This window comes from Phalangium opilio, unplaced genomic scaffold (genome assembly GCF_054372755.1).
Source record: "Phalangium opilio isolate 3A_F unplaced genomic scaffold, DU_Popi_V2 ptg000060l_1, whole genome shotgun sequence".
In the NCBI taxonomy this organism is placed as follows: domain Eukaryota; kingdom Metazoa; phylum Arthropoda; class Arachnida; order Opiliones; family Phalangiidae; genus Phalangium; species Phalangium opilio.
In genome coordinates this window covers 5915163-5930029 of record NW_028324177.1, presented here as the reverse complement: position 1 = coordinate 5930029, position 14867 = coordinate 5915163, and positions in this window count along the sequence as shown.

Below are 14867 nucleotides of genomic sequence, written 5' to 3'. Positions count from 1 at the left end.
AAATTAGATCCTGTCTGTCAGGCAGTCACTCTTTAGACATCGCCTGCATACCCTTCTGGCCCAAATTGAAGACGAAATTAATGATACCAGAGATAGATAGAATTCTTCTTCCAATGATGAGGACAGTTTTGACGAGTAAGTTTCAGTTTTAATAGAGTTTAACTCTAAAATGGAAGAAGAAGGAAAATGAGGTAGCAATCTGAAGAGATTTTCTTTCGGTTTTTTGTCTTTGCTAGGTCAAGAGAGATAGGAGGGAAAGAGAGTCGCAAGGATCGAATGATAACCTAGATAGCTAGTCCAAAATCCAAACAGGTTAGACTAATTCATTCATTATCCTCCCAAGTTTATTTAAAGGGTTTGTCTGGAATGTTTTTTTGCGAAAATTAAAAAAATGTTTAGCAATTAAAGTTCAAGCCCTCTAGATTTAAAGGTTAATAAATGTTTCTTATATTTAATACTACAATAGAAGATTGAAAATCCTAGGCATACATGTGTAGCTAATGTGTTTTGCCGCCGTATAAAATTCTTTCAAAGCATGGCCCAATCGATCGATCAGATGCTGTTAACAGGCGGGACGTTCTAAAGAAGACGAAAAATTAACCTGGGCGTGGTGGGGGTTTGTTTTTTACTGAGAGGTGTGTCGCAATCAGTTTCTCTTTAAAGTGGGTTGTTTAGAATAGAAATATTTATTTCCAATTTCAAACTTTTATTTAGAGTATTTCTGGTATGGGGGGCTTCGAAAGCGAGAGCGCGTGATCGAGTGGGCTATGGTCAAACCCGCTGAGCGGCTAATCTAATTCAAGCTGCGAAATAAGGTGGCAAATGCCTGGACAAATGTTTAGTGTACTGGCCCTGTGACCACTTAATTAATTGAAAACGCTCCGAGGTTTAACCATGTCAAGTGGCCAGTTTTTAATTAAAAGTGCTTTGGCTCTACTGGTCATACGGCCAGCTTAAAAATAAAATCCTGTTTCTCAGCCTGTAATCTACACTTAGTTTTCGCGCTAGAAGGATTCGTACTATTTACACAAGGAGGCTTGACTTTCGACTCCATCCTTGTGTAATTGTTACGAATCCTCCTAGTCTGAAAACTGTGTCTATTTAAGCAATGTTTAATTAACTCGATTGAATGATCAAAAGGCTAATAGTTATTTGTCAAATTTACATGCCGCGTTTAATGGAAGTGTTGACTGTACAAACACAATATGCCTTTAAATTCTCTCAAAGCCAGCGATTGACACGCTGCTAATGTCCATTAAAGCAATTTTTAAAGGGGGCACCAATTTAGCTAAAATGTAGCGTCACGTTTCCTTTCAATTTGCCCCCCCCCCTTCATTGTTCCTCTAAACTGTAACTTGACGAGGGAAAAATTACGCGGGCCGATACTAGATGGTGCCATTTCTCGGTCACCCGATTTTTTGGGGTCAACTTGACGCGTTCCCTAGCTTCCCCTTACTTATTACAGGGTTGTTGTTCCGTACACTTTTTTATACTGAATTCGATGGTTGGAACTTTGGCAAAACCAGTTATAGCTATTTTTAATTAAAAATTCCAGAGAGGCTGGTATGGAATCAAATGCCTTTTAGCAACTAAATCTAAAGAGTATTTAAATTGAGATATCGCGTAGAGCAGTCGCATGAAATTTAGCTCTGATAAAACTTATCTAATCAACAAAGCAATACATAGATAAGAATTGGCTTGATAGCGATATACCGCTGTTTTAACCGGGTTCAACATGGCAATCTGCAGCGCTTGTGAGATTCTTTTAAATGATCCTAAAGAAACAATACAATGTAAATGGAAATGCGAAGCATTATTTCATGTCCGGTGTACATCAATTAAAACGGAAAAGAATCTACGAAAGCTTGCGAGTAAAAGAAATACGTGCATCTGCCAGCCTTGTAAAAACGAGTTCGCAGCGTCGGACATAAGAGACTTAGAAATCGTACAATCAAAACAAAAGACTGGTGAGCCAACCCTCTCAATTTTACTAGAGAAGATTAGCGAAATATCGGTAAAGCTAAATAGACTAGAACCAACTGAAAAGAAGCTGAGTTATTTCGAAGCAGCCGTGAGCTTTTGTTGCGATAAAATTGACGATTTCTCACAAGATATCGGAAATTTTAAGCAAAATCTAGATAAAATCGGCGAAGAAACAGCCGACCTTAAGATTAAGAATACAACCTTAGAACAAAAAATAGCTATTATGGAAACTAAAATTAACACCCTGGATCAAAATCAAATTAAATCTAACGTAGAAACTATTGGAGTTAATAAAACAAAAAATGAAGACATAGCTACTATTTTAAAGTTAATAGGTGAATTTATAGAGGTCAAATATGACCCAAAGGAAATAATAGACTTATAGACTACCTGAAATTAAAATTAGTCCAAATAAAATTAAACCTAGTAAAATAATAATTAAATTCATAAATGAAAAAGTGCAAAGAAATTCGATTAAAGCGTTTAAAGAAAAGCGGAAAACGGTAATTTACGCTAAAAATATAGTAACAAATTTGCCTAAAGATCCTATCTAAATAAATGAACAATTAACAGGCTACAATAGAAAATTACTTTATGCTACGAAAGCTTATGCTCAAAAAAATAAGTTTAAATATGTTTGGATTAATTCAGGCGAGATTTTTATTAAAAAAGACGAAAATTCCAAAGCCGTCCGAATAAAAAACCAAAATGACCTACATTAAATAATAACCTAATTATATATTATTAAAACCACTTATGTTAACACAACTTATTCCCTCAATTTCAAATACAGATAAATTTATACAACCTATTATAACTGAAATAGATTTATGCAATAACATTATGACTGCTAAAGGTACAAAATTCTTGCAAATAAATATTAGAAGCATATACAAAAATTTTGATGAACTTTGTGTTCTCATAAACGCCTTTAAATTTGAAATCGACTTTATTGTCTTGACCGAATGCTGGCTAAAAAATGTAAAAATTGAAATGTTTAAGCTTGAAGGATACCAAGTTATTCAAAGTACGAAATTCTCAAATAGAAGCGATGGTATAGTAGTCTATATACGGAACGGTATCGATTTTCACCACATTGAAGTGACCTTAGGACCGGCAAATTGTGTAAAAGTGGACTTATTAAATAGAAATATACCCGATCATGTAGAATCAAGAATACTTGTGATCTACAGATCACCAAATTCTGAAACCGATAGTTTTTTACGAGACTTAGAGCTTGAAATACGGAGTTGGGATCATAATATAAAGAACTGTGTGTTGATGGGTGACACTAATATTGACATATTGGATGTTTTACCTGGCTCTATAAATGAAGAATACTGCGATTTACTAGCTTCAAATGGTTTTTTGTCGTTTGTTACAAATATTATAAGGACTACGGCTAATGGTGGTTCGTGTCTAGATCATTATTTTGTTAAATCTAAGCCATGCCCTTTAAAAAAGAAATTAACTTTTAGTGTCATATTTGATACGCATATAACGGACCATCGTGTTGTCCTACTTAACCTACATGCAGAAAAGAATGTCACTATTGGTTCAGGAGAAAATGACGAAGTAAACAACGGACACATTAATTATGATAATTTAAAAACCCTAGTAAGCTTTGAAAAATGGTATAATGTCTTGAATGTAAATAATCCTAATTTAGCAACTCAAAATTTTGTTGATACACTGCACTTTTATATTAACTTAGCTAAAACCACAAAGCCTGTTATTAAGTTAAAAAAAAAAACAACAACCTATAAAACCATGGATTACCATTGGACTCATAACTAGTATACGAAAAAGAGATAAACTAAAACGCAGATTAAATAAGGAGCCCTTAAATTTAAACCTCAAAAATTATTACAAATCATATAGGCACAAGCTATCGTCTCTCCTCCGTCTTACCAAAGAAAATTACTATAAGAGTAAAGTAGATTCTGTGAAAAACAACCCTGTAAAAATGTGGCACATTATCAGAGAAATAGGCTCCTTGAAAAAATCGAAGGAGTCGAGTGACACAATTAGCCTGAAAGTTGGAAATAATCTAGTTACAAAACCCCGTGAGATAGCATCTACATTTAATAAATTCTTTTCAGAGATAGGTAATAATATGGCCAAGAATATTGAAGTTCCTAAGGATTATGACAGAATATTTCAGATAAAAAATGTGAACGAGAAAAGTTTATATCTCGAGCCTGTTAGTGAAGGTGAAGTACTAAGCTATATCAAGCATCTTAAAAATTCCTCGCCTGGTATAGATAAAATTGATATTATGTCATTAAAATCAATCCAAACCCTTATAGCATTACCACTAGCGTATGTAATAAATCTGAGTTTCATGTCAGGTACTTTTCCGGAGGTTTTGAAGAGAGCTTTAATCAATCCTGTGTTTAAAGCAGGTGATAAAATTAGCATGTCGAATTATAGACCAATCTCGGTTCTTAGTCATTTATCAAAGATCTTCGAAAAAGCAATGAAAAAGAGATTGGTTGGTTTCTTAGAGAAACATAGAATTATTTCAGAGAACCAATACGGCTTTCAATCAGGGAAAAGTACAGATGATGCTCTATACAACCTGACTAAAACTATACACCATTCATTAGATAGAGACAAAAAGGTTATAGCTATTTTCTTAGATTTGGCTAAAGCTTTCGACACCATAAGTCATAGAATTCTACTTGATAAACTGTCTAAGATAGGTGTCCGTGGACTTGTACTTAAATGGTTCTCAGATTATATATCAAATAGGTCTTCTTATGTCAAAATCAATAACGAAGTAAGCAAACCTGAAGTCATCACTTGCGGAGTACCGCAAGGTACAGTATTAGGCCCCATACTATTCCTCATATATATCAATCAATTATGTGAACTGAGATTCTCGGACACATTGAATGCATTTGCAGACGATACCGCCCTCTTATATATCGCAGATACATGGGAAGATGTATATAAAAAAGCAGAAAAAGGATTGGCTTCTGTATACACTTGGCTAAGGATAAATCTACTTAGTTTAAATATTAATAAGACTAAATTTATAAAATTTGGGGTGCAACCGAAGAGAGACGATAGCGGATGCTATAATGAAAAGCTTATCCTACATGATAACAATAAGTACTGTATTAATGATGGTGCTATCTCATGCCTCAATTGTAGCGAAATTGAAAATGTAAATAATATAAAATATCTTGGTATTATTATTGACCAAGAACTTAAATGGGACATACATATAAATAATATGTGTAGAAATCTGCGACATCTTTTGTATAGCTTTAGAGCCTTACGGAGCATTTTTAGTAGACAGATTATACGAACAATATATTTCGCCCTCTTACAATCCTCCATGATATATGGAATTATAAATTGGGGCTGTGCAACTAAAAATATTTTAAACCCACTTATTACATTACAAAACCGCATTATTAAAACGTGTATCAATAAGTCCTACCGATTTTCCAATATCACTGCTTACCAGAGTTTCAGAGTACTATCCTTGAGACAATTGTTTATTAGATCAATAATTATGAATATCCATAAATATAGAAAGATAGATAACTTCTTACTGCAAAGTACCAGAAATGTTAGGATGTCATATGTTATGAACTTTCAGTTACCACGAATGTATAAAGCAAAGACGCAAAAACAAGCTACTTATCTAGGATATAAATTTTTTAACATATTACCACTAAAATTAAAAATTGAAGATAACTCTCAAAGATTTAAAATTTCCTTAAACAAATGGATAATCGAACAATACCGCGAGCTAGAGAATTATTTAAATTTAAACTAAAACAAGCAAATAAAAGAAAATGTCTATGTATTGGAAAAAAAAAAAAAAAAATTTATAATAATAATCATAAGAACTAACATGATCTGTATAGATCTACGCAAATTAAATTAAATTTTGTCTCATGTCCCCCACTACGCACACGCATTTCGCATATGTAGTGGGGAAGAAAGTGCAATACATACCTTTGTAAAATAGGATGTTATATTCAGTGCATTAAAGTATATATATAATAATAATAATAATAATAATAATCTAGTACCGTTTTCTATTGACATTTTCCCTCAAGTAATATTAAAGGATTAACAAGTTTGGGAAACCAAAATATACCTCTCCGAGTCGAGACGAATTTACTTTCCAAACACAGGTCCACCATGGACGAACCAATACTGAAGGACGGATGGCAGAGGGAGAAAGTCGAAAAATACTTGTTAATTCGCCTTCTAGCGGCAGATAGTAGCAAACCGGATAGTGGGGGAATCAACGTTCTAACGGGGGAAGCAGCTAAAGTCTTATTTTGTCTAGATGGCGCTAGCGTTTTCCGGGATTTGACTCCGCATTTTCATAACCCCCTCCATTTTGGGGCTGAAAAGGTGGAAGTAAGCTTTACACTGGTTGTTTAGTCGCTTAGTAATGGGGGCAGTAATGGGCTGCTATTGGTTCTTCAGTATAACTTCGTCCATGGGTCCACCAGCCAATGAGAAAAACCGGAAATACGTAGCTCAAATTGGCGGGATATTGCGAAGGTCATTTGTAAAGGTTTGATCGTTTAACATTTCCCTGTGTATTCTCATAATTCTAATGAGGACCTAATATGTATCACTTAAGTGTGTAATTAACTTTCGGCTCACTCTGAACCGTTAACAACTCTTGTAAGAGGACACGAAACAAGGTCAATTCTGGTTTAAATCTAGGGTGCCTTATTTCATAGACCCAATCGCTTCAACACTTACAGAGAGGCGAAGTATTAAAATCCATACAATGCAGTGAAGTTAAAAGTTGCATTTACACTATATATAAATGTAGTAAAGCTGAATTAAAAAGTAAACACCAAATTTGAAATGTTAGTATCAAAAGATGTTCTTGAATATTGAGATGAAACAGAGTTTTATACCTACACAACTACTAAAAGAATCGTAATGCCGAAAATTATTTAAAATATTTCCATTTAATATACTGCAAAAAGGAAATGTTATCGTTTTGTAAGAGATCTTATCATCCTACTCGCTTTATATTAACTTTGATATGCGTGTAGTGTTTCGATTCAGATGCAATCTTCATACTCGTTCTATGTAAACTCTCACTTGTGTCACTTCAAAGAAATAAGTTTATCTTAAATAATTAATTAAATATAAATGATATTAATTATTTTAATCGCCAGTAAATAACTTTAAAAATAGTTAAATCGTTTAAAATAAAGTTGTTCCTATTATATTTCGAAACTTTGCTAATATTGACGTTTAAAGTGAAGGGTACCCCTCTTGCCCGCTTTCTTCTAATTTTGGGGTATATATACGATTATTTTCCATTATAATAATAGATAAAAATGCATTCGCGTGAACCGATGGTGGAAGCCCTGCCATTGGGAGGCTAGACGTTTCTCGTAACCCTAGCCGATCGCCGCGTATATCTTGAAACCAAATGATGACGAAGGAAAAGAAGCCAGAATGTACTGACTGGCGTCCATGTGGAATGGACAAAGACCTGAAGATGGTGGTGCATGGAAGCTGGTGTCAATGTGGAATTGTGGAAGAACAGAAGATGGTGGTGCATAGAAGCTGGTGTCAATGTGGAATTGACGAAGAACAGAAGATGGTGGTGCATAGAAGCTGGTGTCCATGTGGAATTGACGAAGAATAGAAGATGGTGGCGCATAGAAGCTGGTGTGAAGGTGAAATTGACGAAGAACAGAAGATGATGGTGCTTGGAAGCCAGCAAGTACAGACTAGTGTCCATGTGGAGTAGAATAGCCAGCGGAGACAAACACAATTTTCCAAATTTCCGTGAACTGTCAATGCAGTCCGGAAATTGGGAACACGTTTGCTCCGATACGCAAACTGCGAACGCGGTCACGTGGGGTGTGACAGACAGACAGACAGACACACCCACACGTCCAGTGTAATACCTCTCCGTGACATACGTCACTCGGAGAGGTAAAAATGAACGTTGCCTTATAAGTGCTTTAAAATACAGCTACGTCTCCTTCAGTATAGTGCTCCTAAAAATAGGTAGGGTGTTCGGCCCTTTGCTTTTTTAAATCTTCCATTTTAAATCAATGTCTAAAAACCATTAGACCTCCTTATCTATCGCAATGTTTTAACCATTTGGTTTTCGGTCGGCTAGCTGGAGGTTAGTTTCCAGCTTTGCGTCTAAAATTTACCCTGAACATATTTTGGACTTCAACATATAACAGCAAGTTAAATGATCATGTGCCATTCATTTTCACGCATTTAAAGATAACGTTATGATATTTGTTAGTAACAACAACGTGATCTTCACTGTTGGTTAACGTGAAAAAGACGGTGCTTAGAGGTGACATGGTATGGGTATTTTACACGTTGATCATTAGGTTTACCGTACACCGCTTTTAAACCTGTAAATCACGAGTTTTGGGTGCCTGAGAAACGTTCGGTACACGTGCTACCCACGTAAATTGCACGTTACGAACACTTAATTACATTATATTATTTTCACGTAAATTTTGAGTGAAAATATTGTTTACATATTTAATAAAAACAACGTGATCTTCACTATTTGTTAACGTGAATAAGACGGTGTTTAGAGATGACATGGTATGGATGTTTTACACGTTCATAATTTGGTTTACCGTACACCGCTTTTATACGTGTTAATCACGGGTTTTTGGTACTTGGGAAGGTTATTACAATTATTAAAATAACCCTTAGACACCCGCTGAGGGTGAGATGTATTTTACATGGCGAGGGGCGATTTTTTTGGCCTATTCTAAGAAATTTAATTTTAATAATATTTAAATAAATAATCATGATTAAAACGAATCATTAATTTTCTAGAATAATTATCAACCGTTTCCAAACAATATAGCAATCTCGACTATAAAAGTCATTAAAGTATTTAATGAAATATGCTTTAATTTCTGTTCTCACCATTGAGTCACTTGTGTTTATTAGGGGGGAATACTTGAAAGGTGTTTACAGAAATAAAAAGTGAAAACGTTCTATGGGATGAAAACCTAGATGGCGCGAAGCGTCCACGAATTTTGCTATGGATGATATTTTCCGAAGCTCTCCCACCTGAGAGAATTCAAGTTGGGAATAAAAACTTAGGTTGATAGACTGTCTAAAAACCACATGATCAGAAATTAGAGACCAGTTCCAGTAGGACTTTCATGTGACCGAAGTAAACCTGAGAGTTGACTCTAGGCTCCCCCGCTCGTTTGAGATCCAGCGTCATATGTAATGTAAAAGGCGAAAGCTTCCATTCCCTTCATTAATTTTCTCTGCTCTACCACTCGCCGAAGAGCGGAAAAAATTATTCCGGTCAGAATCTGTTTGGCGTGTGGGACCTCCACACATTGCTTTCGTATAGGTTGTCTTATAGCTTTTGAAAAGCCTTTTTAGAGTGATTTAGCCAAACACGATTCTTAATAGGAGGTCCAAAACGCTTTAATTACAAGCGATAAAACCGTACGCTGTTTTCAACAGTATGTTAGGTTAATTTTCTAATCGAATCAGAAACATTCGTAGAGAAATTGAGCCAAGTATAAACTTTGTACGTTTTTCTTGGCAAAATTAAAAAAGGAGAGCTAAAGTGCCTCTAAACTGAGCCTTTCAATAAAGAGCCAGTTTTCACGGATTTAAATAAAAACAACAAATTGATCCACAAAAATCCAGCCGAGTACAAATTTAGTTTTTTCTAAATTTTGAAACTGAGCCTCATTAAAGAGCCAGTTAATTGCATTGCGTTTTAAATGCTCTAAGCTATAAGAAGACTCCTGGAAACGAAACAGGAAGCCAAGCGTTTCAAACGGGAGAAGACGAAGGCACCGAGAATTCGCTTTAAATATTTTCAAGAGACAGATTGACGGGTCTTTTAAAGGGAAGTTGCTCTCTAGCATTCCCAAGGAAGGCGTAAAGGGGGGTTACGTTTATGTTTTATCAAACGAGACATTTAGTGAGAAACAATTTTTAATGGGAGATGACATGTCTTGGCGACTAAAGCAGACAATTGCCAAGAACGATAACAGTTCAGTCATCCAAAGGTACTATTATCTCAAACTAGGCAAAGGTCGTGACAATTACACAACTGAATTTAATAGAATCGTCTTCACATTAAAAGGCTCGAAAGATCGCCCCGCAGTGTGCCTCGTTCACTATTTAGGAAACCAAAGCCTAGGTTAAAGATCAACTCCCGAAAACATCCCTCAAAAAACTGATAAAAGAAATGGTTCTATCAAAAATGACCAACAACATGTTTCTGCAGCAAACGAGGACCTTTTGCTCAGAAATGAGGAAGAGTTACTTGTCAAAAATAACACGGAGTTACCTGTCGATAATCGATCAGAGACACGTTTTCCTCAAGATTTAGAAAGCATTGATAAAAGGGAAAATATTGATCCAAGGGAAAACTGTGATCCAATTTTGCTGACTAAATTTTTTTACATCATTTCTACAGCCGATCAAAATGAATTGCAAACAAAGCCTTTTTCGCGGGTTATTTCGTAATTGCCAAGGTAGGTCGCGCATAAAAGGTTACATTTGGCCGTGCAACGGTTCTCGTCCAGAAGCCGTGGCAGACGACGGAGGACTGAACCCTCCTTTAGGAATATGTTCAGTAGGCCGCCGTCCACGTCACCTCCTCTTCTTTCCTTCCTTTTTTTTTTCTGCAAAATAGCACGAAAAACGACGATATAAAAACCACGTGGTTAGAAACATTTTTCTCTCAGTTAAGAAGAGACCAGGCTCGGGTCGCGATTTTTTCATTTTTGTCCGCGAATCAAATATACGCTAAGTTTTCCAGAAACGAATTTTGTGAAACCTTTTGTGTTCCAACGAATAAAAGTACATATACGCTATTAACATGAGCCGAAGGTATGTGTCGTTCGCTATTTTTACTTAGGTTCCCGATTGGGATTTGATTGACGGATTGGCTTATATCAACTTGGAATCCCTGTATCGTAGACTTGTACCAGTAAATCCCCCCGTAGAACGGCCACTCATTTAGGTTAAGGGGATACCTGTTACAAATGGTGTCGTGCCCGTCTTTTTGAGCCTCGGTCCTTTTTTCGCGTTCTGTCGCTCTCTCTTTTGCGAAGGGGTGGTCCGGCCCGATTCGCGAGCTTAGTTATAGGTTAGTTCTAGTTTAGACAAGATCGCCGCCATATTGGGTACCCTTCCTTCTCGAACATTCGAGGCGTAGTTCTCAAATTTCTATTTAAATCGGGCTGAATCATAGATTTTATTAATCCTACCATTGATATAAATTGAATTTATTTAATTTAGAATTAAATCGCATGATAGATATTATTGTTTTCCGGGATAGATAATTTTGAATTAAATTATTTTGTAAATTTAAATGAGCAATCCCGAATCGTGCCCAATTTCGAAATTATACCGCAAAAGATACGACACAGAATCTTCTTCGCCTTCAAGAAATATTTCGAAATCTTCAGGGTCCACATTGCCGTTAGCTAAGCCTAAACTCGTGGTCGCGGATATCATACGCCCCCCTCGGTTGATTGATTCAAATATGGCGCACGCCCTAAACCCAACTGAAGATTCCCCATGGGATGATAATCTCGATGTAACCCGTATTTGAACGTATTACGAAAGAAAGGATAGAAAATTCCGCCCCCACGTATAAGATGAGTAACCCAAGAGAGGAAGAAAAAAGTAGACATGCTAATAATTTAGCCCTCTTTAATCGTATGAGCAAAAGTTATAACCCCCAGGGGAGTAGCCTAGTTCAAGCCAAACCTAAGGGGAGTACCCCTGATCTAGTCATGTTAAGTGAGATACCTAGACCGAGTCCACCAAAAAGAAAAGGTAGAGGTTGAATCAAACTCATATGCAAGGGCAAAGCATTTTATGAATAGTTGGGTTCATTCGAGGCACGTTATACCTAAAGCCAAGTCAACTGCGAATATTCCGACAATAACATTGACTACTACCTCTCCCTGTGGGGCAGTTCCACGTAGTAGTTCGGTTGTATATACAAATGCCCCCAGATTCCATAAGGAATTCCCCAGTCTCCACCTAGCTTTCAGCCTCAGGGCACACAAAACCCTCGCCATTCAACCGGGACATCCAACCCACCACCACAACAAAGCGCTCCAAATAGTGGAGGTGCTCAGCAAGCCGCATTTTTAGCATCGGTTCTGCAATCCTTATCAACCATGGCTATAAGCCAAGGCGCCGTCAGAGGTCTAGAGCCCCAGGAATGGTTAGCTTTTTACGGCAGGAAAAATGAAAGCGTTCCGGAATTCCTCAGAAACTTTGACGAATATGTAAGATTCCACAAAATCAGCGAAGATGACAAAATGCTATTTAAGCTCCTTTTTATGAGGGAAAATGCTCTATATTGGTTTCGATCTTTCCCCCAAAATATAGAATGGCCAGCGTTTAAAGGGAGACTAAAACGTCCTTATTAAATAGAGGCTGAAGAGGCAAAGGTTAGGATCGAATTACTTAATAGGCGACAAAAACAAAATGAGTCTGTGGATGAGGTTTTCGGCTATTATGTTAGGGTAAATCAGAACTTACATCCTCCAATACCGGACAATGATCTACTTTTAATGATCAAACGCAATTTAAGACCAGAGTTTAAAGGATTACTTATGTTCCTTCCAATGTATACAATCTCTGATTTTCATGATGCGTGCTTAAAAATAGAACAAACGTTCGACTTAGACCTACCCCTCTCATCCCAAGATAAACCCAATCCTATCACACAACAAAATATTGCTGTTAGAGAGCAGCCTATAGATAGTTTCGATACTATGAGAGAACTCTATGTTTGGAATTTTATAAATTGTTTATGCGTGTCTATCACCCATACGAGACAGTTATCAGCGGCGGTGTCTTTTTTAATTAAGAGAGGTTGATCGCGTTATAGGAGAGAAGAAAAACAAATGTTTCCCTACAACGTACTTACAAGTACAGCGTACTTATCTTGTTTTACATCTACGATTCATAGTAACAGAGGTACATAACACTTCTCTTCGAGAGAAGTGTACCACCACAAAGCGGGGCAATGTAACGTCATTCTACGCAACATCCCTTAACATTTGGAGCAAGGTTACTAAACCAAATCATATTCCGCGATAAATAGTTCCCCCTCATCATTAGTCTATATGCGTTAAACTATTTGACAAGACGCGCTTGTGGATTTTTGTCTCACCCCAAATGAGGTTAGGGAGTTGATTGATAAGGATTTAGTACCAAACAGTTATAGAATTCACCCCGTGCACGATGCGATGCCCATCTGAAGTTTGTTGAGCGGGAGATCAAACAAAAAGGGGTGAGCCTGGGAAGAATGACGTTACGTAACTAATGTATTAAGATGATACAGAGTGGCATCCTTCTTCTATTATCCCCTTCTGATAATAACAAAACATGGAAAAACTATGCGGAGAAATGTAAAAATGTTTCATTACGCATATTTTTTAAGTGTTTAGCTGTATTTAGAACGTTAGCTTTAATTATTTTCTAAATTTAGGCATTTTGAGCAATTTTTTTGTATAAATTTATACAATAATAGTTTTTCTTTTCTGCGCTGTTTTTCTTTTTTTTTTCTTGTGAAAGTCTTCCCTCAGACCAGTTACTGGTACTGGCCGCTTCCATATCTACTTCTTTTCTTTGTTCCCGTTCTTTTTGATTTAGGGAAGGACTTGCTTCCGGCTCGCCTCCTCCTCCGCTACTTAACGGATGTCCTTCACCTAGAGTAAAATAATACGAACGTACGTAAGTTCATGATCTAGGTCTCGTGTTGGATAGTGACTTTTAGTCGAAGCTACCCAGAAAAATTGATCAAATGGCCTATACTTACTATCCGAAGCGCTTTTGTCACTAAAACAACTTTCCACTTGCTTTCCGGTTGTAGCCGGACTCTCGTTTTCGCCTACAATCATGTAACATTATTTACGCCTAATTTAAGGTAAATGATTAATATAAAATATTCTTACTCTCTGTTTTGCCCGGAGTAGTCGGTACCGAGCCGTGTTCACTTGAAGGCGATTGAATTTCTTCTTGAAAGTCTAAACGAAAAAACAGTTACTTTTTCATTACGGAATAATATTTATAATACCAACCATTAGGTGGGGATTTCGACAAGCTCGCGGTCGCGGGTTCTTCATAATCTAAAAAAAATTCAAGTTATTATTGCCAGGAAATATAAGAGAAGCTTAAGCGCTTCCCCGGCACTGTAAATTAGCGCGCGGTTGTCGGGAATGCTTAAACACTATAGAATTGGTAACTATGTCTAACCAGAATCATCGGGGTTTATAAGCCCTTTGCTAGACGCTAACTGTCGAAGCGTTGTCAAAAGATATCCTCCTGTCTTTTGCGTTATCTTTTCGACGATCGAAATATGTTTGTTAAACTCTGCTGGTGTCGAGTTGTTTGTGGCCAATCTCAGTCGCAACTGCTCCGCCTCTTTCTTTTCTACCATGAGTTTTTTCAAATTTTTAATTTTCTCCTTGTGGTCTTCTACCATTTTATCTGTGGCGCGGAGGGCCACCTCAAATCTCTCTCGATTATTTTCCAAAATGGATAACCCCTTTTCATAAATATTAATCATAGTTGGTAGAGTAGAATGCTCTTCCGAGCTTTCCTCCGGAATAATTGGAAGCTCTTCAATTTCTAAGAGTCGTCAAAATTGTACAAATAATTATATTTTATTACATCATCATGATATACTTTATAATGCAATAATTACCGGTAACCGGGAACCTAGCGTGAGGAACGTTCGCGTGGGGCTCTTGGAAACATCCGCTTTCCATTTGGAAGGGTTCTCGCCAATTCGGATATTTTTCGCATACCTTATGGTACACCACCACAACCTCTTCCGGGAAAAGTTCCCTTAGATTCGTTTCAGGGCCTAGTTTCGCCTCTACAAT